The 20,402-nt window shown below is 46.9% G+C and overlaps 1 protein-coding gene across 3 annotated transcripts in view; it reads left to right on the top strand.

The window, feature by feature from the left end:
- Positions 1–20,402, top strand: part of MYT1L (myelin transcription factor 1 like) — a 178,346-nt gene that overhangs the window by 138,494 nt on the left and 19,450 nt on the right. The gene's annotated exons all lie outside the window — the stretch shown is intronic.

Raw genomic sequence — 20,402 nt, 5'->3', positions numbered from 1 at the left:
AAATCTGCCACGTGGTTGGCTTCAAGACCAATGGCAACTAAATCACAATAGAGATTGAATTCCCTTTAAAGAACCATTTAATTAAAGAAAAATAAAGATCACCTTAACAAAGACCAGGTGTAAAAATGTTAAACTGCCTCAGTAATTTAGGAGCCTATATCACATTAGCAAAAGTGACTGAAGGTTGGATATTTAAAGCTATGCGGGCATCTAATGATGCAGATAAGTGCCTTTGTAGAATTTTAAAGTTTAGCTGCTTTTGAAAATTCTGCTAAGGACCTAACTCCATTTTTAGGCATTTCAGTATGTTTAAAATCTGGCTTTGGGCATTTAGGAGTCTAAAGCTCATTGAATAAGACAGACCTGACTCATGCATCTGATGAAGTGGGTCTTTGCCCATGATAGCTTATGCTCCAAAATATCTGTTAGTCTATAAAGTGCCACAGGACTTCTTGTTGTTCTCTCCGATTTACATTGGTATAGCTATCTTTTTAAGGCATGTGAAAAATCAACAGCCCTGAGAAAAGTGGTTATACTGACCTAGCCCCCTGAGGGAGATAGAACTATTCTGTTGACCTAGCTTCCACCTCTTGGAATGAGGTGGGTTACCTAAACCAGTGGTAGAATCCTGCCTATTTGCATAGGGAGTGACTGCAGTGCTACAGCCACTGATGTATTTTACATGTGCACGAGTTCTTTGATTGCGATGCTGTAAGTCACTTTTGAAGGTTGCAGTTAGGCACCTGTGTCACTTAGGTGCTTAAAAATGTACTCTGTCAGTTGCATTTTCATTTTAAATGAAAAAAATCAATGTAAGTGTTTAGTGGCAATTTATAAGGATAATGAACAGCAGGGTGGAAGATTCTAATTCTGCTGTGTAAGAGAGTTGCACAAAACGTTTTTTCTAATGTTCACTTAGCCTGGATCACCTCAATTGAAGGCAGGGGAATGAAGATTAGTACAATACGGATACAAAAGGAGCATAAATCATATAGAACTAAATAACAGCAAGGGCACATCACGGTTGGCATTGTTCTAATGTACACACAACATTAAACACAAAAGATCTCTTAAATGCAGATTGCTATGAAGACTGGCATTAAGATGCTCTGCCAGATCAGTGCCCCCAAACTTCTTGAATCTGTTAATGCAATGTTGAGGATTTTTTTACAACTGGGGGAGCAGAATAGCTCAGTGGTTTGGGCATTAGCCTACTAAATTCAGAGTTGTGAGCTCGGTCCGTGAGGGGGCTGCTTAGGGATCTGGGCCAAATAGGCTGTTTAAAAAAAAAAACAACAACAGAAACACATTAGGGATGGTGATAAGTCCTGCTGTAGACTCAATGACCTCTCAAGGTCCCTTTCAGTTCTATGAGATAGGTACACGACAGATCCATTATGTTTTGGCCAGTCTCTGAAGACATCAAGCAGCCACACCACCACCTGCTGTGGGCCCCAGGGCAAAGTGAGACAGACCCCCCTAAAGGAGTGGGGCTAAGGGCAGAAGGGTTGGGGCTTAGGGTAGTTTATCCTGGGCCTTCCCCATTCTCTCTCAGATCTGCAAAGCAGCAGCACAGCACTCCCCAGCATTTCAAAGGGGCTTGGAGCTTCAGGCCTCAAGAAAACTGTCCCTTAACTCATCTTTCCCCCCACATCAGCAGGCCTGACATTGTCAGTTTGAGAAAAAAGGAAGGGATTAATAACATCGAATGAAATTCAGAGGACTATGAAGAGTTTGTGGAGGGAGAAATATATCTCCACCCACAGAAAAGGCTCAAGACCATTCTGCCTCAACTCTGTGACTTAATCCAGCCCTGTAAAGAAGGACTATGACCCCTGTGTTAATACTGTTCAAGTGCTTGTAGCCACCAGTATGAATAAATTTGAATCTATTAGCCATATGTCATCACCAGCCTCCTTTCCACAGTGAGCTATTGGAAGCTCATGAGTAGCACAAGTCTGTGATGTACAGAGCATGTTCATTGGTGCATTCATTTAGAGGGATTTAGGATCCACAGAGCTCAAGGTGCTAATATAACCCAATCAGTGTCCAGCATTAATTTGTTTCAGACAAGATTCAGGGTTTGGTACAGAGCAGTTGTTCTTCACCTTTTAAGGGGTCTGATTTGTCTTGCATACCCCCAAGTTTCACCTTGCTTAAAAACCTGTTCAGTGAAAACAGTTAAAAATCCTGTAATCCTATAACTCACAATACAGAAGAGAAGAGAAAACATTTAAGGTGTCTGAAGTGAAAAGTATTGTATAAGGTTTTCATTTTAATAACATCCTTGTTCTCTTTTTCTTTAGCTGGAAAGAGATTTTAAAAGGAGAACTTCCCTTGCTTAACAATCCTTTAGGAAGTATCAAAGAGGGAAACAACTGTCCTTTTGAAGAAAACAGAAGTTAGTTCTGATGAGCTATAGCTATTCTTATTTTTTGTTAAAGTCCAGTCCTATTTCCTGTAAGACAAAATAAGACAAACACACACACAAAGGTGAAAGAAAAGAACAACAAAGATAGAAAGTTCAGCATCTCTCTCTAGTGCAGACTTTCTACCTTTCTGTTACTATTTCTCTTGAAACCTCACTGCTGGCAAAACACAGGTGCGGAACATGGCCTTATCAATCACTCCAAGACCTGGCAAACTTGTATAGTATTGGGCTGTTTGGGGTGCTGCATTTAGTCACTCTGTCTAGTCACAGGCAAAGAGTTTCAAAATATGTTGTATTGTCCAGCTTAAGTCACATGCTTGTTAGACAAAAGGTAAAAGGAAAGAGATAGAGAAAAAGAAGAAGAAGGTTGGGAAGGAGAGGGACACATAGGGTTAGGAGGAGTGAAAAATCTTGCATCCTGGTGGTGGTTAGGATTTAGCCAAAGTTGGTGGAACTGACGATGTCTGTCCCAGTTTGGTCAGGATAAGTCTGAGGTCCCAGTACATGGTGGGTGTGGCAGCCATGATGATGAAGCTCACTGGTTACTCATCTCTTGTTTGTCAGTCAGCCAGAATCATAATCTGTTGACATTTTCCTCCAAATCTTTTTTTTTATAACCCCATAAAGTAGTGAAGGTGGAATATCCCATTCTCTCATTGTTTTGCCCCTGGATTAGGTCTAGTTTCCAGCTCACTGATTATGATTTATAATTCCACCCTTTTCTTGTTAAGCATGATCTCAGCCTAGTCCTTGAATTATACCAGTAGATATTTTTGTACAAACTCGTTCAGTGTTTCTGCCTCCATTGAATACCTTTCCCCACTGACATTTCTTGTAATACATTATTGGGACATTTTATGAATATTCACTTTTCACTGCTGAGTTCACAATAGGGTAAATGTATAGGCCCAGTTATTACAACAACAGTTATCCTATGTACTTGTTCTACAGTCATTAATCACTGTGAATCTATTGAAAGTAGGCCATTAACATCCCTGAAGCCCAATTAAGAACAATATTTGCATTGTGTAGGAAGTTGCATAAATGAGGAAAAAGTGTACAGGTGTGAGTCTCTAACATCACAGTATCCGTGTGCAGTAGCTAGTCTAAACATTTCTGTTTACAACACGGTAAACAAGGCCACACACCAGCCATCAGTAATAGATCTAGGCAAGAGCTGTCTGGGTGTCATAGTCCCACACTGACCTTTCTGGCATGCAGAGGGGTGCGCAGAGTGCACAATTCACTGAGATGGGGCAGCCTGTTACCCTATCTCTGCTGGAACAGCACAGATAGCTAGAGCAGAAGGAGGGCTGAGGCCAGAGCTTTCCTTTTCCCTGCCTGCTTTAATAGGGACTAGATAGCCGGAGACCTGGGCTGGGACTGGGCTGCTAATGATTCTGGTCTACTTTTTTAAGGGCTGTTACAGTTCTGATTTGGGGATAGGCCCATCCCATCTTACTGCCTCCAGCAGGCAGCCAGCTGCTCTTTGACAGAGCAGAAGAGGGTTAACTTGCAAATGGTCTGGCTAGATAAAATACAATCCATTTACCTACCAAGCTGCAGTGCGTCCTATCTCCCTGGACTAACCTGCCCCCATTTTAATGCTTTCATACCTGCTGCCTCTGGGTCTTGGAACTACTTCCCTTTTCTTGTGCTTCCAACATCCACCTTCACTTAACTCTGTCACTGAAATACACTTCTTCAGTGTTTTCATTTGGCTTTCAATAGGACACATTTACAAGAGTCCTGAGATTAATCTGGAATTTTATGCTGTGTGTGGGAGGTGATCCAATATTTATGACATACCTACAAGGGAAAAGAAAAGATGCTTTACAGTGCTACTGGGATCTACCCAGTGCTTTGAGTTTCTGAACTGTTCTGTTTTTCCTAATTTAGATTGGATAGGTGCATTTGACCATATTTTCTTTTGTTTCTTTAGAATACCAGCATCCAAAGGGACTGACAAAATAATGCAATGTAATTACTTGATCTGGAATCTGTGCAGTTATTAGGATTAACATTCCTACTTTTTTTCAAAAGTGCCATGAGAATGTCTTCAGTGACCGCTAGGCTCCAGGATCTTGGTTTTGAATCATGTAGGAAAAAAAGCACAATCTGTACCATACCCTCAGCACCAGACCAGAGTGCTGACTTTGAACTCAGAGGAAGGCATCCTGTCTACTTTCAGACCTACTTCCCATAACAACCTTGATTTTCAATGAAGATTTTTCACCTGTATATCAAGCTAGCCCATCATGGCTTCAGATCTGAGGTCACAGTCTATGAGTTGCCCAGGACCTGTGCTACTGACTAAGGTGCCCAGTGTTACACTGATATATATTTTATCAAATGCCGCTATTGGATTAAAGGAAAAGGGGCACTGCCTTTCAAACACACATCCACACCCTCCTGCACTCATACACTTGCACATACAAACTCAGGCAGGGGAAGAATTGCACAGGGAAAGTGAAAGAAGCCAAGGCATAGAGGGTCCAGTATGTCTGGCTGCGGTCATGAATTCAGGGTGGCAAGCTAATTGTATGACCCCCCCTTGTCACCTTGCTCTTTTGTCTTCTTAGTACTCAGGAGCAGTCAATGTCATCCATCCTGGGGAGACAGTGAGGGACCCTCAGCTTCCTCCTGCCTCCCCAGCCAGACAAGACTAACTCCTGCAGGGAAGTGATGGCAAGAAGCAGAAAAAGGACTCCTATAGCTTTGCACCCAACTTTTATATGTTTCAGTCCATTAGCAATTGTCCTGTTCCACTGGCCCAGGACTCTATATGACCGTGAGTCATCAACTAACAGCAGATGGGACCTTGATCTACTCTTGATGGGACCTCTTTCTCTTTCCTGAGTAGATTCCTTTGCAGGACTCAGCTCCTATTATTCTCTGGCCGTCCAGGTGCTGCTTCACCTGCTTCCATTCTCGTTCCATTCTATTCTCTGGCCATCCAGGTGCCGCTTCATCTTCTTCACCTGCTTCCATTCTCGTCCCACTCTACCCACCCTCTGTGGCTGGAAGCAGCTCCAGTCTGTTCCCACATTCTGATATGAGCCTGGACAGAAATACGGGGAGAGCAAGTGGCCTCATGTGGGTTGCTCAACATATTGCCTTGGGTAGATCTGGTTCCAGATACCAGGAGAGACAGGTCTGTCCCAGGGGGCCAGCCAAGCATGGAAGTTGGGGAGCACCAGGTAGGGACGGTCACATCAATCAGTCACCTCACTATCCCTTGTGTGACAGAGGTGTATGGGAGTGTTTCTATGTCACTTCTCCCTGCCCCCACCCCATTCACCCTCGAGACGGAAAGCCTTAAAGATAAGAAGGTAAATTAAAAGAATAAAAGAATCCAGTTGCAAAATATTTCTTTTTATCAGGGGCTCAGTCAATTATCTGTTAATTTAAATATTTGCACTGCATAGCTTTGATTGATTACTGTTGAACTCTCTTGAATACGAGTAATTCTACCAGGTGTCCTATACTCAGCATAGGAGAATATGGTTGCCCTACTTCTGATTAGGAAAAATATATTGATGAAAGGATTAATGAGCTGATAACCTCTAAGAATTGTTATATGTGATGGACTTTTGATATGTCTAGAACCAGTATTCCTAATTCTCTCCTTGAAAATTAGCACTACTTTCTTCCTGTTTAGAGCTCATTAAGTAACGTCTCTTTAGACTATATCTGAGAAAATGACAATGAAAGGATGCTGTCTTAACTGATTGACAAAAATGTCTAGGTGACAAGGTGAATGAAGTAATATCATCTGTTGAACCAACTCCTGTAGTCTCAGAGGGACGTTCAGAACAGCATCTGAAAATCTAAATTTCTTACCCATGAAAGCTCATTACCTAATAAATAAATTTGTTAGTCTTTAGGGTACTAGTGTACTGCTTGGTTTTTTTGTCCAACTCCTATAGGTGAGAGACAGGCTTTTGAGATTACATAGAGCTTGTCTTCAGATTTGGGTATCATTTATATTGCCGATAGCTGCTGAACAAGGCTGTATGTACACTTGCAATTTCTTTTGGAAAATCTGGCCCATTTTCAAAAGAACCCACAGAGTGTCTGTTCACAAATGTACATCTGCAGCATCTGATGAAGTGAGTCTGTGCTCACGAAAGCTCATGGTCAAAACTTTTCTGTTAGTCTATAAGGTGCCACAGGACCCTTTGTTGCTGTTACAGATCCAGACTAACATGGCTACCCCTCTGATACTGTACACAAAAAGCGCGCTTTCAATCCAAAATCAAAAGAACGTGGCTCTTCTGGAAGCTACCTTCCACTCTCGGATCAGGAAGAGAGCATTCTTTTGAAAGCTTCTTTCAAAAAAAAATAAAAGCATGTGTAGATGTTCCACACCCCCTTTTTCTGAAAGAGCAGTCATCATGGCACAGGAGTTTTTGATTCTTGGCCTGGTCTCTCAAAGGAACGGAGGCTGTGTGGACTCTCTCTATCGAAAGACCGGGTTTCATCTTTAGATCCACTGTTTTGTGTGTGGATGTGCTCTGTTGAAAGAAGTTTTTTCAGAAGAGATCTTCTGGAAGAACTTCTTTTGAAAGATCTCGGTAGTGTAGACATAGCCTACAGGTATGTCTACATGGCAAAGTTATTTCAGAATAATGGCCAGTATTCCAAAATAATTTTGCCAGTGTCTACACAATGCAACCACTGTCAAAATATTTTTGATATCATGGACAGCTTATTTTGAATTTAGTAAATCTCAATCTATGAGGAATAGTGCCTATTTTGAAATAGGTATTTAGAAATAGGGGCTGTGTAGACAGGGAATATGGGCTATTTGTCTGTGTCTACACGCGCCCCCTCCAAAAGGAGGGGGCATGTTAATGAGGCAGTTTGGAAGGTGCTAATGAGGTGCTGACATGAATATGCACGTGATTCGAAAGTGCAGCTTTCAGAATGCATGCTGCCCATGTGGACGGGGCCTTTCACAAGGACTTCGAAAGCTCCTTCTTTCCACATGGAGGAGACATGTATAGACACACCTTTCAGGATAAGTTATAAGCTTATTTTGAAATAACTTTGCTATGTAGACATAGTATTTTGGATTTGAGACACTGAAAGCAGTGTTTCCAGGGGCTTTAATCCCTAAAAGGCTCTATTGTGTGTAGACACGCCATTTCAGAATAAAATTTTCTTATTCCAGGGCTTCCCTGTTGTGTAGACGCCTTATTCTGGAATGCCTTATTTTGGAATAATAACTCTGGAATAACCTATTCCAGAATAACTCTGTAGGGTAGAATGCCCTATTAAACACCTGAATCTGAAGACAAATGTAGCTCTGGTTTAAACCTGTGCACCTCTATTTTAGTCAACGAAGCCGTTCGGTGCCACTGAAGATGTTGAAGTTACACCTGTGTACGTCAGGGCTGATTTTGCCCTGTCATCCTGCATCTTAGTGTATAAGCTGATTTATCAAGAAAAAATGAAATAAATGGTGCATACTCTATAATAGTTTTTTGTTATAATAGGGTAACGCATTAAAACAAAAGTTCATATTTCTCATGTGTTTTCGTAATGAATCTTCTCTAAAAGGAAAATAAATTAATTATAAATCCGAAATTATGAATTTTAAAGGTACTAAAGAAGCTGAAAGGTCTTCAGATTTGCTAATATGTCAGTGTCGAAAGTCAAGGAATCATTAATCAAGACATAAATGGTTAATTTGATTCTGTAATGAAAGCTATATGACAATTTCATGCACCCATCCTACTGTATATTTAGTGTAAAGTATTTTGCTTTCCTAGGCCGTGTCTACACGTGCCCCAAACTTCGAAATGGCCACGCAAATGGCCATTTCGAAGTTTACTAATGAAGTGCTGAAATGCATATTCAGCACTTCATTAGCATGCGGGCGGCGGCGGCGCTTCGAAATTGACGCGGCTTGCCGCCGCACGGCTCATCCAGACGGGGCTACTTTTCGAAAGGACCCCGCCTACTTCGAAGTCCCCTTATTCCTATGAGCTCATGGGAATAAGGGGACTTCGAAGTAGGCGGGGTCCTTTCGAAAAGGAGCCCCGTCTGGACGAGACACGCGGCGGCAAGCCGCGTCAATTTCGAAGTGCCGCCACCGCCCGCATGCTAATGAAGCGCTGAATATGCATTTCAGCGCTTCATTAGTAAACTTCGAAATAGCCATTTGCGTGGCCATTTCGAAGTTTGGGGCACGTGTAGATGTAGCCCTAGGCAGTTCTTGTAACAGTCGAGCTTTCAGCTACAACAACAGGCAGGATTTGTTGCACACATGATCTGGATAAATATCATTAATGAGTTACTTCTTCCACACAAGTTGGAACATTCAGAACTCTTTGGCTATGTCTATATTAGAGCAATCTGCCCACAGGAGTTTTTGCTGGAAGATGTCTTCTGTCGACAGATTATGGCCAGTAGCAAAGTGGATCACTCTGTCGATCCACTCAGTCGACAGAGAGCAGCCAGACTGCCTGGCCACTCTCTTGAGAGAACGGCCACCCGGTCACCATCAGACCCAGTGAGATGAGCCCTTAAAGGGCTTCCCTCAGATACCCGTTCCCTGCCCATGCTGAGGCTTGCCTACTGCCACGAGGGACAGCAAAGCTCCTACAGCAGGGCTTCACCACTTGCTCAGAAACAGCGTTTTCCAGTTAGCCGTGGTTTCAGAGACACCCCCTGGCTTGCACTGGACCCACCCACAGGTGCTTCAGCACCTGCTGCACCTTCTGACAGCCATCCTCTTCCTCTGGGAGGGCAATCTTGACACCAGCTTTGAGGAACTCACCATTGCTGCCTCACAGTCCCACCTGTCCCTGCCCCCTGCCCCCCACCTGGGTGCACAGACAAATCTGGAGACACCTCACTAGTCCAGCTGGTGAAACTGGCTAGTCGTGGGTCAGTGAGACAACCAGCAGTGGCTCCAGAATTTCTGCTTGTGGAAGGACACCTTCCTGGAGCTCTGTGCCTGGCTCATTGCCTTCCTCCAGAGACAGGACAACAGACATTGTAATAAAAAACTATGTACAAAGTGCATAACTAGTGAACTGTATACAGTGGGGTGGAGAATGGGGGAGCATCAGAATTTGGACGGGGGTGCTTGGGACAGGGGGTTGCGGGGCCTCAGTCCATGGAAGGGGTGGGGGCCATGTACCCAAGGGGGGGCGGGACCCCAAGTGGCATCAGCCTCAGGATCCCATCCCACCATGGATTCAGGGCTCCTGATGGGGCTGGGTTGGGGCTGGGAGCAGGAGGCAGTGGCAGGGTCTAGATGGATAGGGGGAGCAGGAGGTGTTTGGAGAGCAGCAGGAGCAGCCATGGCCCTCAGCCACTACATGAGGTCTAGAGTGCCCTGGAGGGGAGGGATGGCTCAGTGGCTTGAGTATCGGCCTGCTAACCCCAGGGTTGTGAGCTCAATTCTGGAGGGGACCACTTGGGGATCTAGAGCAAAAGGGATGGTGCTTAGTCCTGCCCAGAGAGCAGGGGACTGGACCCAATGATCTCCTGAGGTCCTTTCCAGGGCCATGAGATGTGCCTCCCTGTATATTATATTATATTATATTATATTAACAGCTATGGGCATGGCACGGCAGGGCAGCCATGGATGGCTGGGCTATCATGTCCCTGTCCTCCTGCACCTGCTGCTCCATCAGCTCTGTTATCCTCCAGAGAGCAACGTTATGGTACCTCTAAAGGTCCTCCTGCACAAGGCAATGGCCCCTCTTGCTGCTGGCCTACCCCTGGTTGTGGTGTGGGACTGGCCAAGTTCTTGGACGCCCTGTGTTGGGGGGATAGCTCAATGGCAGGGATAGCTCTGCTGCTTCCACACTTTCAGATGCCTCACACATGGTTTCCCAGGCCCCCTGTGGATTTAAGACTGGCCAGAGGCAGGGACCATAGAGCTCTGCTTGCTGTGTGGGCAGGGTGCCAGCCAGGGCATCTGCACAGCACCCTGGAGGCCTTTCTTCCTCATGGTGTATGACACACAGCTGTCAACAAAACTGCTGAGTTCTGTAGATTTACAGTTGATGGAATGCCTTGGTAATCTGGACACTCCCTGGGTTTTGTCAATAAAACTCTCTAGTCTAGACGTAGCCTTTGTGAAAAGGAAAATAGTAATCTCTCTTCTGCTAACAAAAACCAATTTCAGGAAGAACTCGCCATATGTTTGTATAATGTTCAGTACATTGGGATCACTACCAGCATGGATGCTACAGCAGTTTACATAATAAATAATACCACCATATAACTGGCAACCGAAAGAATTTTGAAAAGACAAATTGAACTGAACCCAAAATTCAGGCAAAATTCTATTCTCAGCTATGATTGCAGTTAAGCCAGAATTACTCCACTCAGGTCAGTGGAATAACTCTAGCTGTACACCTAAAAGCACAATTTAGCCCTTCATCCATATCAGATGTATGGAAATTGTGATGACATTATTGCAGGGCTACTGATAAATGGGGGCAAGGGGGTAGTTGCCTCCAGGGCCTGGCAATTTAAAAGAGCCTGAGGTACCATGGCAGCAGCGGGAGACCTGGACCCCGGCCAGGAAGTGCTGAAGGGCTTTCCGGGGAAGCCTAGCACCAGACATGCCCCTTCTGTCTGAGGTGCTGCCATTTCCAAGGGCCTGAAGACACCTGTCCCCACAACTTCCCCAGAAATCCAGCAATTTTGTCAGCAGCTCTGCAATCTTAGAGCTAGTTCTTGCTGAAATAAAGGTAGGGAAGGATACTGCTAGATAGCTTTCTAACAAAATGCAAAGTTTCACAAAAAATCAGATTTTTGCCAGTAATATTCTTTCTCTATTATTTTTTTCAAATCCTGGCTCCATTGAATCCAGTAGCAAAACAATCATTGACTTAAATGGGACCATGAGTTTATGCATAGCCTTTTAAAAATATTTAATTAAAAATCCAATTTCTATTCTATGAGAAACACAGGAATTTCCAGACTGGACCAGACAGTGTCTGTCTGATCCTGTTTCCTGTTTGTAACAGGAAACTGCACCAGTTGCTGCAGAGAAAGGTGTTAAAACCCCACAATGGCAGAAAAGGAGTAATCTGCTTTCCTGTTAGTGCATCCTGCCCTCCTATAGTTGGAAGTTGGCTAAGCCTTGGATCATGAAGTTTAATATCACTGAGGGTATTTTTGTTATCATTAGTATGAAAGTGCTGGATATTTGTGGTGACAATTTAAATATTGTTCACTTTTTAAAATCTTGTTAAGTTCTTGACTTCAACCAATACCAGTAGCAAGGAGTTCCACAATTTAATCACAATTATATTAAATCACAATTTTTAATTTCTCACCTTTTAATGTAATTGCATGCCCTCTACCTCTTGTATATGATGGAGAAAAAATCCACACTATTTATCATACATTTAAATTGGTATTTTATTATTTTAACAGTGTGACAAACTCCAATTAATTGTATTTTAAAATCTAATAGTTAATTGTGATTTTTATAATTGTTTGACAGCCCTAGATTTCATTTTTCTCTTCAGTAATATCTTTATCTTCCCCTTTAACTCCTTGTGACCAATTATTTTTCCTATCTTCCTGTTACTCACAGAGACACATATTAATGCAAAACTGAGCCATTTTGATTCAGTTCAGCAGTCCAAAAACTCTTACTTTGGGTTGATCGACCCTCCCCCCTTTTTTTCATTTTTATATTTCCAAAAGGAATCACCAGAAAAACTATGTTCCTGAGGGAAACCACAATTTCTGTCAAAAGATCTTGATGGAAAATTCACAGCCAGCACTAACTTTAAGAACACAGTATACACCAACAAACAGAAAATGAAAAATGTTGTGTTTTCACCATGGGAGTAAGATACCTAAATTTTGAGATCTTCTCTTTAAAAGCACTCTTTAAGGGCTAAAAATAGTATTGTAAAGGAATAATTTAAAGACCAACAAGTTAGATAAATTTTAAACATGTCCTAAGATTGTTAGAATTATCTCCTAAATATCTGTCTAAATAATTTGTATATGTTAATACTGTACTATCAGTAGTTGCTGCATCATGTCAGTGGGACAGAGAAAACAGTGAGATTGTTGACAGTGATGGAGAACTGAGTCAGCGGGAACAAAAGTTGAGGAATTCAAGGTGAAGTTTTTCTGTATAGAAAAGAATTTAAGAGCCACCTGTGTCAAAAGTTCAGAGAAATGTTCATGATTTCCATATACAGAACAAGAAGCTAACACCTGATAGGAAGAATGATTAAATATATGTAATGTACTGATTTTATGTACAACGGTGTAGCCCTCTAGTGGCTGGCCCACAGTGTGACTCAGGCTATGTCTACACTACATCAGAAAGCCAATTTTAAGTCAGTTAGATTGATTTTACAGTGTCACTGTCTTCACTGTGAATGCCAGTAGGTTGATTTTAGGAGGCGCTAAGGTCAATATTATTACACCCACAAAGCGAGACGACTTAACATCAAGTTCAAATTAGCATGGCGATCGCATCTACCCATGAAAAAGATAGCCCTAAAGGGGTGATGGCATCTTCTCTGAAGAGGATATAACAGGAGAATCTGAGATTTTTTTTCCTGCAGTGGCGCCAGCCCCCAACCACTGCACCACATGGCGGCTTGACTGTGGGGCTCATGCTTGTCTGAGAGACCAAGAAATTCCATTTTTTATTATCAGTGCGGTGATGGCATCTACCCATGAAAAAATAGCCCTAACACAGGGTGGTGCCTTCTTCCCTGCACAGGATATTGCAGGAGAGGCTGAGGTTGCTTTCACTGCTGGCGCCAGCCCCTGCCCCACCACACCACATGGCACCAAGGATGTGGGGGTCATACTTGTATATAAGGCCAAGAAACTTCTTTTCTGCAGTTCACATTTGTACAGGGGCAGCCTTCTCCACCCCACAGGCAGTTGCGGTCTGTCCACCGCCCAACCACGTCACTTGGCTAGCCCCTGGCACAATAGAAGCACATGCCTGAAGTGCAGTACAGACCATGCTGCCAGACAGCGCCATGTCCTGGCTTGTGCACATTGAAGGCTCCAGGTCAGGAGAGATTTACGGAGGTTGGCTGGATATCACCAGGGGGACATCTTCTCCCCCCTCGCGGCAAAGATTTTGGGGGGAATGTCTCAACTGGCCCTTCAGACAATTTCCCCCACGACATCCCTCCTTGACTGGGTGGTGGCCAGCCCTCACAGTCATAGGCATTTGGGGCTGGCCTCCTGCCAGGGAAAGCTGCTGAAGGACCCCTGTCAGCTGGCCCTTCAACCAGTTTTTCCCATGACATGCTTCATTGAGTGTGGGAGGAATAGCTGTAATCTGTTCCTGTAATACTTTCAGAGAGGATGTTTCTGGTAGAAGTCACACCATTCTGGCTGGGCAGGAGTGGTATCGGAGTTGGGGAAGTGGCTGAGGGGGCCAGTTGAGATGGCACAGTCACAGTCACCTGGGTGATCCCAGGGCAGTATGACAGTCCCCTGCTTGGTGCTCTGTTTGACTTATCATGTAGAAGTTGTACGATTCTGACTAGGCAGGGGTGGTTTCAAGGTGGGAGAGGAGTGGCAGGGGGGCCAGTTGAGATGACACAGTCATGAGGGTGATCCCAGGGCACGGATCTCCCAGGGCACTTCTGACGAGCTCCATGCCCCATGTTGGACACATCTGTGTAGTGAAGTGGGAAGCCAAAAATCCTTTCTAACTCAGTGCACCACAGATTGTCTTCCTCCCATTCATGAGTACAGGGAGCTGCAGGCTTTTCCCCTGACTGAGGGAGTCGGCTTTAGTTGTTGTGGTTTGCACTTTCCTCAACTTTACTACCCTACTCCTTCCTCAACTTTGCTATTATCCTACTGTACTTCAGGCAGATTGGCCCCGAAATAGCTCATCACTGGGTTGCACTCCAGCAAGCAGTGTGAGTCGGGGCAGGATTTGGAAAAATGGTGTGAAAATTCCTTTGGCTGCTTGTTTTCAACTGGCGGGCAGGGGGCAGATATCACAAGGAGTAATCTGTTCCTGTAATATTTTTAGGGAGGATGTTTCTGGTTTCCAGCAGGGTGGAAAAGTGGCTGGGGCCAGTTGAGATGGCACAGTCACCTGGGTGATCCTAGGGCACAGAGTCATTCTGGCATGTGGGTTTGACAGTGTCCTGCCTGGCGCGCTAGCTGGCTGATCTGGCAAAAGTTGGACCTAAAGGTGTTCTTTCTGTGGGAGCAACCATTTAAGTAGTTCAGTCACCTTCTGAAGCTGGCTTAGTTGGTGTTCTTTTGCCTGGGATTCTTTCTTTCTTTCTGAAAAAAAATGGTCATTTGCTTTCCGTGGGAGGGAAATGAATGTGGGATGATGATCACATACCCACAACCACTTGCAGGGCATTTTTTTCCAATACTGCACCAGCGAAAAAACCTAGAATGCTTTGGGACTGAGGGAACTGCGGGATAGGTTCCCACAATGCACTGCTGCAACAGCCAGTGTTTGGTAATTCAGCGTAGCAGCACTAACTTGACTTTGTGGGGATGTGGGGATAATCAAAATTGAATTTATAAAATGCAGCGTTATAAAATCAAATTTAATAAAATTGAATTGATATAGTAGTGTAGATGTAGCCTAAGAGAGCTATGACTAGTGATAAGCAAGTGCCAAAGTTCTAGCCACAATTACCAAAGTCAGATGTCTGGGTGCACGTGTTGTGACACGTGCAGTAATTATGTCAGTTGTCAGCAAGAAATGCAAACCTAACAAATGCCTGCTACCAATCTTGGAAGATCACCTGGCAAACCACCTACCCCTGGAATTTTTGTTAATTGGTAAAAATGGCTGCAGAATAAGGCTGCAGAGGCCAACAGTGAAGAAAGGTATCTGAATCCTTTGTGTGCCATCAGAGCTATGTCTACACTAGAGCGCTTCTTCGAAAGCGAATCTTTTGAAAGAGAGACATCAAAAGACGCTCCTTCGAAGCGTAGCATCTGCACACGGGCTGGGGCTGGTGCCGTCGACGAGTGCCATCAAAAGAGCCAGACGTGGAAAGAGAGTGTCTACACTTACCAGTGGCCTCTTTTGAAAGAAGGGGCGAGGAAAGGCTGCAGGTGTAGTCGCAGGGTGGACAAGCCCTTCCAGGGCCACAGCAAGCCTCTCCCTTAAAGGGCTCCTCTCAAACACACTTGGCCTGCACAGCATGAGGCCTTTGGAGGTACTACAAGGCTCTCAGACACAGTGCCTGCAGGAATGGACAAGGACCAGCAGCAGCTAGACACCCTGCTGGCTGCCACCAGCAGAGCAGGCAGCCTGCTAGCCGCAGCACCAGTGGCTGCTTCGCAGCTCCTGGCAGGGGACTCCCCCCGGGGCAGAAGGGGGTCACCCCAGACCATCGGGCCTTCCCCCCACCCCGTGTGCCCTGCCAGCTCTGGAGCCACCCCACCAGCTCCTAGTGGTGGGAGCAACTGGTCATGGGGGAGTGGGACGACGACCAGTGGCTCTGGAATTTCCAGATGCGGTGGCAGACCTTCCTCAAGCTCTGCCAGTGGCTGATCCCCACCCCGAGACACTGGATGTGGCACGCCTTCCCCATCAAGAAGAGGGTCATGATAGCTGCCTGGAAGTTGGCCACTCCAGACAGCTACCACTCCATGGGACACAAATTCAGTGTGGGCAAGGCCACAGTTGGGGCCGTCGTGATGGAGGTAAGCGACCCTGACACGCACCCACTGGGTGGTGGGTGGCCCAGGGTGGGGAGCTGGGGAGGGGACCTGGGGATGGGGCCCGGAGCGGGATTGGGGGGGTGGGCACACCCCACACACCCTCACTGTTGCTTATGTCCTCTCCCCACAGGTGGTCCACGCACTCAACGCACTGTTCCTCCAGAGGGTCATCCGCATTGGGGACATGGATGTGGCTATCGCAGGCTTCAGCGCACTGGGGTTCCTGAATTTCTTTGGGGCCCTCAATGGGACCCACATACCCATCCATGCCCCAGAGCACAGCAGAGGATAATTTATAAAGAGGAAGGGCTACCATTTGGTGGTCCTGCAGGCCATGGTGGACAGCCGGGACTGGTTCCAGGACATCTGTATGGGCTGGACCAGCTGCACCTACGATGCATGGGTCTTCCAGAACTCGGGCCTGTGTCACTGGCTGGAGCCAGGGACCTACATCCCCCAGAAGGAGATCTTGCTGGAGGACACCACCATGCCCCTCTGCCTGGTGGCTGATGCCGCATACCTGCTCCAGCCCTGACTCACATGGCCCTATACAGGCCACACCATCCTCAGCCAGGAGCGCTTCAATGGCCAGCTCATCCCCACCCACCAGGTGGTTGAGTGCACCTTGAGCCGCTTGAAGGGGCAGTGGCACTGCCTCCTCTCCCGCCTAGACCTAGGCATCCTCAATGTCCCCCAGGAGGTGGGCACCTGCTGCAATCTACACAACATTGTAAAAAGCAAGGGGGAGGCTTTTGTTCAGGTGTGGGCAGTTGAGGCCGGCACAGGCTACCCCAGCCAGCTGCTGCCCCTAGCCACCGGGCCCACCAGGATGGGATCCATGTCCAAGAGGCCCTGCACGAGCACTTTGACCAGCGCCCCAGGGAGCGCTGCCCCGGCCACCTCTGGCGGGCCTCCCACGTGTTCCTCCCACCTCCCACACACTTCCCCCACCTCCTGTGCACTCCCCCCATCTACCACACACACACAGCCTCCCACATGCTCCCCCCCACCAAGCACACAGAGGTTTGGGAAAAATAAAACAATGTATTACAAACTACTAAAACTGTGGTTAGAATGTATTTGTCAACAGAACAGTGGGATAACTATGTACAGGAGGAGGGGGACCTAAGTGGCCCAGGCATTGGCCCATCACTCCGGGGACCATGGAGGGTCATGACCCCCGCCAGCCCCATGCCCCTCCTGTCCAGTGGGGGGGTCATGGGAGGGGCAGCGGGGGGCAGCAGGAGGGAGCAGCTGGGCCAGGAGCTCCTGATAGGAGCCTGCGATGTCCCTGAAGGTGGCCATAAAGCACCCCCCAGGCTGCCCGGCTCCAGGCAGCCTCCCCTTCCTTGAAATGGAGGCACTGCTCTGACAGTTCCACGTGGCACAGGATGGAGGCAGTGATGTGGGATCCTTGGCCGGCCACCTCTGGCTCCGCTGAGAGTGGGCCTGTCCCTACACTGGTGGTGCTTCTGGGCAGTTGCTGTCCATTGCCTCCGGGGGGCTGTCTGGGATGATGGACGTGGCAAGACTCTCCTGGCCCACGGATAGTGCAGCTGAGGAAACGGGGAAGGAAGAAGAAGGCCATGAGTACTGACCCCTGCCCCATGTCCCATGCTCCCCATCCCCGCCATCCTCCTGGAGGTGCTGGGTCCCCATACCCTGTCCCCCCTCCATGAGTTAGGTAGCCATGTGGGCAGCCCCTTTGTGTTGTCCACCCTCCCTCCAGGGGGCAGGGCATGGCACTGTCCACAGGAGCGCATGCTGATGGACACTGGCAGTCATTCTGCCATCCCAGGGCTGTGGTCTGGATGGGCCCAGGTGGGCCGGGGTGTGCCGAGCATGTGGGGGGTCCCCAGTCATGTATGGTGCCCCTGCGCCATGCCCCAGGGATGTGTGCCCTCTGGGGTACATATCTGAGGGTCCATCACCGAGGTCGGGGGACAACTGTCAGGTGGATGCCCGTCTGGAGGTGCAGGAGGGGAGATCAATGACCACCTCCCCCTCCTCTCTGGACCAGTTCGCTGCTTCGGTGCCCAGCTCTGGCTCCGGCCCTGGTGTTTTGGGGCTGAGCGATGGTCCTGGCTCCTGCTCCTCGACCTGCTGGGGCTCCTCCTCGGCTTCGGTGTCAAGGATGGCCAGCAGGAAGGAGGCATCCTGGGGGCCCAGGATGGCCCTGAGCTCCTGGTAATAGGGGCAAGTGTCAGGGGTGGCCCCTGACTGGCTGGCTATGTCCTGAGCCCGGGTGTAACCCTGCTGCAGTCCCTTGACCTTACTCCTGACATGGTCAGGAGAGCAGGCAGGGTGACCCCGGGTGGTCAGGCCTTCGGCCAGCCAGGCGAAGGCAGCCACATTCCAGTGCTTGTTCCCCATCACCCAGAGCACCTCCTCCTTTCTCCAGAGCCCCAGCAGGTCCTGGACCTTAGCTTCTCTCCAGGAGGGGCCACGCATCTTCCATCCCTGGTCAGACTCTTTCGAGCCCTGGGGTCGGTCGGAGGGGGAGCTCTGGGACCATTCTGGTGGCCGGCTGGTCGTCATCCCTCTCCATGGGCTGCTGGGGCTCACTCTGAGGTGAGTGTGTGATGGCTGCTGCCTGCACACTCTTAGCTTCCTGCCACAGGGTGTCCTGGTCCATGCAGCTTTAAGAGTCACTGTGTGCACAGACCATAGAGCCCCACAGGGGCTGGGCAGCACATCTCTGTGTGGCAGCTGATTGCCACTATGGTGGACCCCGTTCTTTCGAAGTAGCAGGACGCAGAGCATCTACACACATCAATTTTTGAAGATAGATGTTGAAGTAGTGCCCTATTCCTATTTTCTGGTTGGAATAGCAGTTCCACATCTGTGGCACCTAATGTCGATTTCAACTTCACAGTAGCGCATGGCACGTGTAGACGCAACACACACTACTTCAGAGTGGGGCGTGGTCTTTCAAAGTAGCAGGCTAGTGTAGACGCAGCTCAGATGTCTTAGGGCATAAACAAGTTTCTATTGCCTCTGTTTGTGCTGGTCCAGTCTTTGCCATGTTATTGATCCACATAAATTTTAGCTGCCCTCCACTCTGTTTGATGGAAGAATTCTTTGTGTCACGTTGCTCCACTTGCCCAATGACATGCCCTCATGGCATATGCTCTGACCTCATTCTTAACACATGTCCCAGACATTTCCATCTTCTTTTCTGGAGAAAGAGGTTGTTGAACACGCTCACAAATCCTGGCATTTGTTGTAAGTTAATTTCATTTAATAACTACTGTTTTCCTGAGGCACTTTCTTTGGAAGGCAGTTAGACGTTTGTCTGTACCATTGGTGATTTGTCAGCTTCCACATCCATGGGTGAAGGTGAAAATAACATCTGATTTAAAGATTGAATATAGTTTTTCAGATGCATGCATTTATGTCACTGACACACAGTAACTGGTAAAAGTAACTTTCCTTTAACGCCCACAGGGTAGCCCAATGTGCCCAATTTTTACAAACTTAACCCAGTTGCTGGAAAGCTTGCTAAAGAGTTTGTGTAAACGACACCTTATATAGTAGAGAAAAGCATAGACTGTAAGGTCTTTGAATAGAGACAAGGGAGCCAACAGCCTTCCCAGGCCCAAGGGCAAGGCAGTAGGGGTGGGGGATGGCTCTGGACTCCCAGAAGGGGCACAGACTTAGGCAGAAGGGCTAGGGATGGGGACAGCCAACTTTCAGCACTGCCCAGAGCCTGCTGTGCCACGTGCCCCCATAGGCTACACTCAGACCTGCCTGGGCATGCATCAGTGGCACTCCAGTGGTAATGTAAAGGGCCCAGGGCTCCAGCTGCCTGAATTGACAGGCCTCAGGGCAGTTGCTCCCTATACCTCCTTCTGTTGCAGGCATAGATAGAGAAGTATATGTCTTTGCATCTTGTATGATATTGAATATATTTTCAGTGCCAATAGATGGTACTTTTACTAGCTTTCTAGTTACCTTTATTAGATTTTCCCTTGGCTTATATTACTTATTTTTCAGGGAAGTCATTCCACAACTGCATAATGTGTGCAATATCATTGTCTATGATTCTTTAATAAATTGCTGCACACATGTTCTGCAGAAAAAATTCAGAATTTTAACTGATTTAATAAAGCCCCTAAAATGGATGGGCAGACTTTTTTTGGGTTGGGGGCCACTGACCCACAGAAAAATCTGTATGGGGCCACATGAAAGTCAGAAGCAAAAAAAAAAAAAAGAAAGAGAGAAAAACCAACAAAACCTCATGTAGCATCTAACTAGGACACTGCACTCCTCTCATGCTCCAGCACCACGG

This window comes from Carettochelys insculpta, chromosome 3, assembly GCF_033958435.1.
Source record: "Carettochelys insculpta isolate YL-2023 chromosome 3, ASM3395843v1, whole genome shotgun sequence".
Classification (NCBI taxonomy): domain Eukaryota; kingdom Metazoa; phylum Chordata; order Testudines; family Carettochelyidae; genus Carettochelys; species Carettochelys insculpta.
The sequence above is the reverse complement of the archived record's forward strand: the minus strand, read 5'-3'. Positions and strand labels throughout refer to the sequence as shown.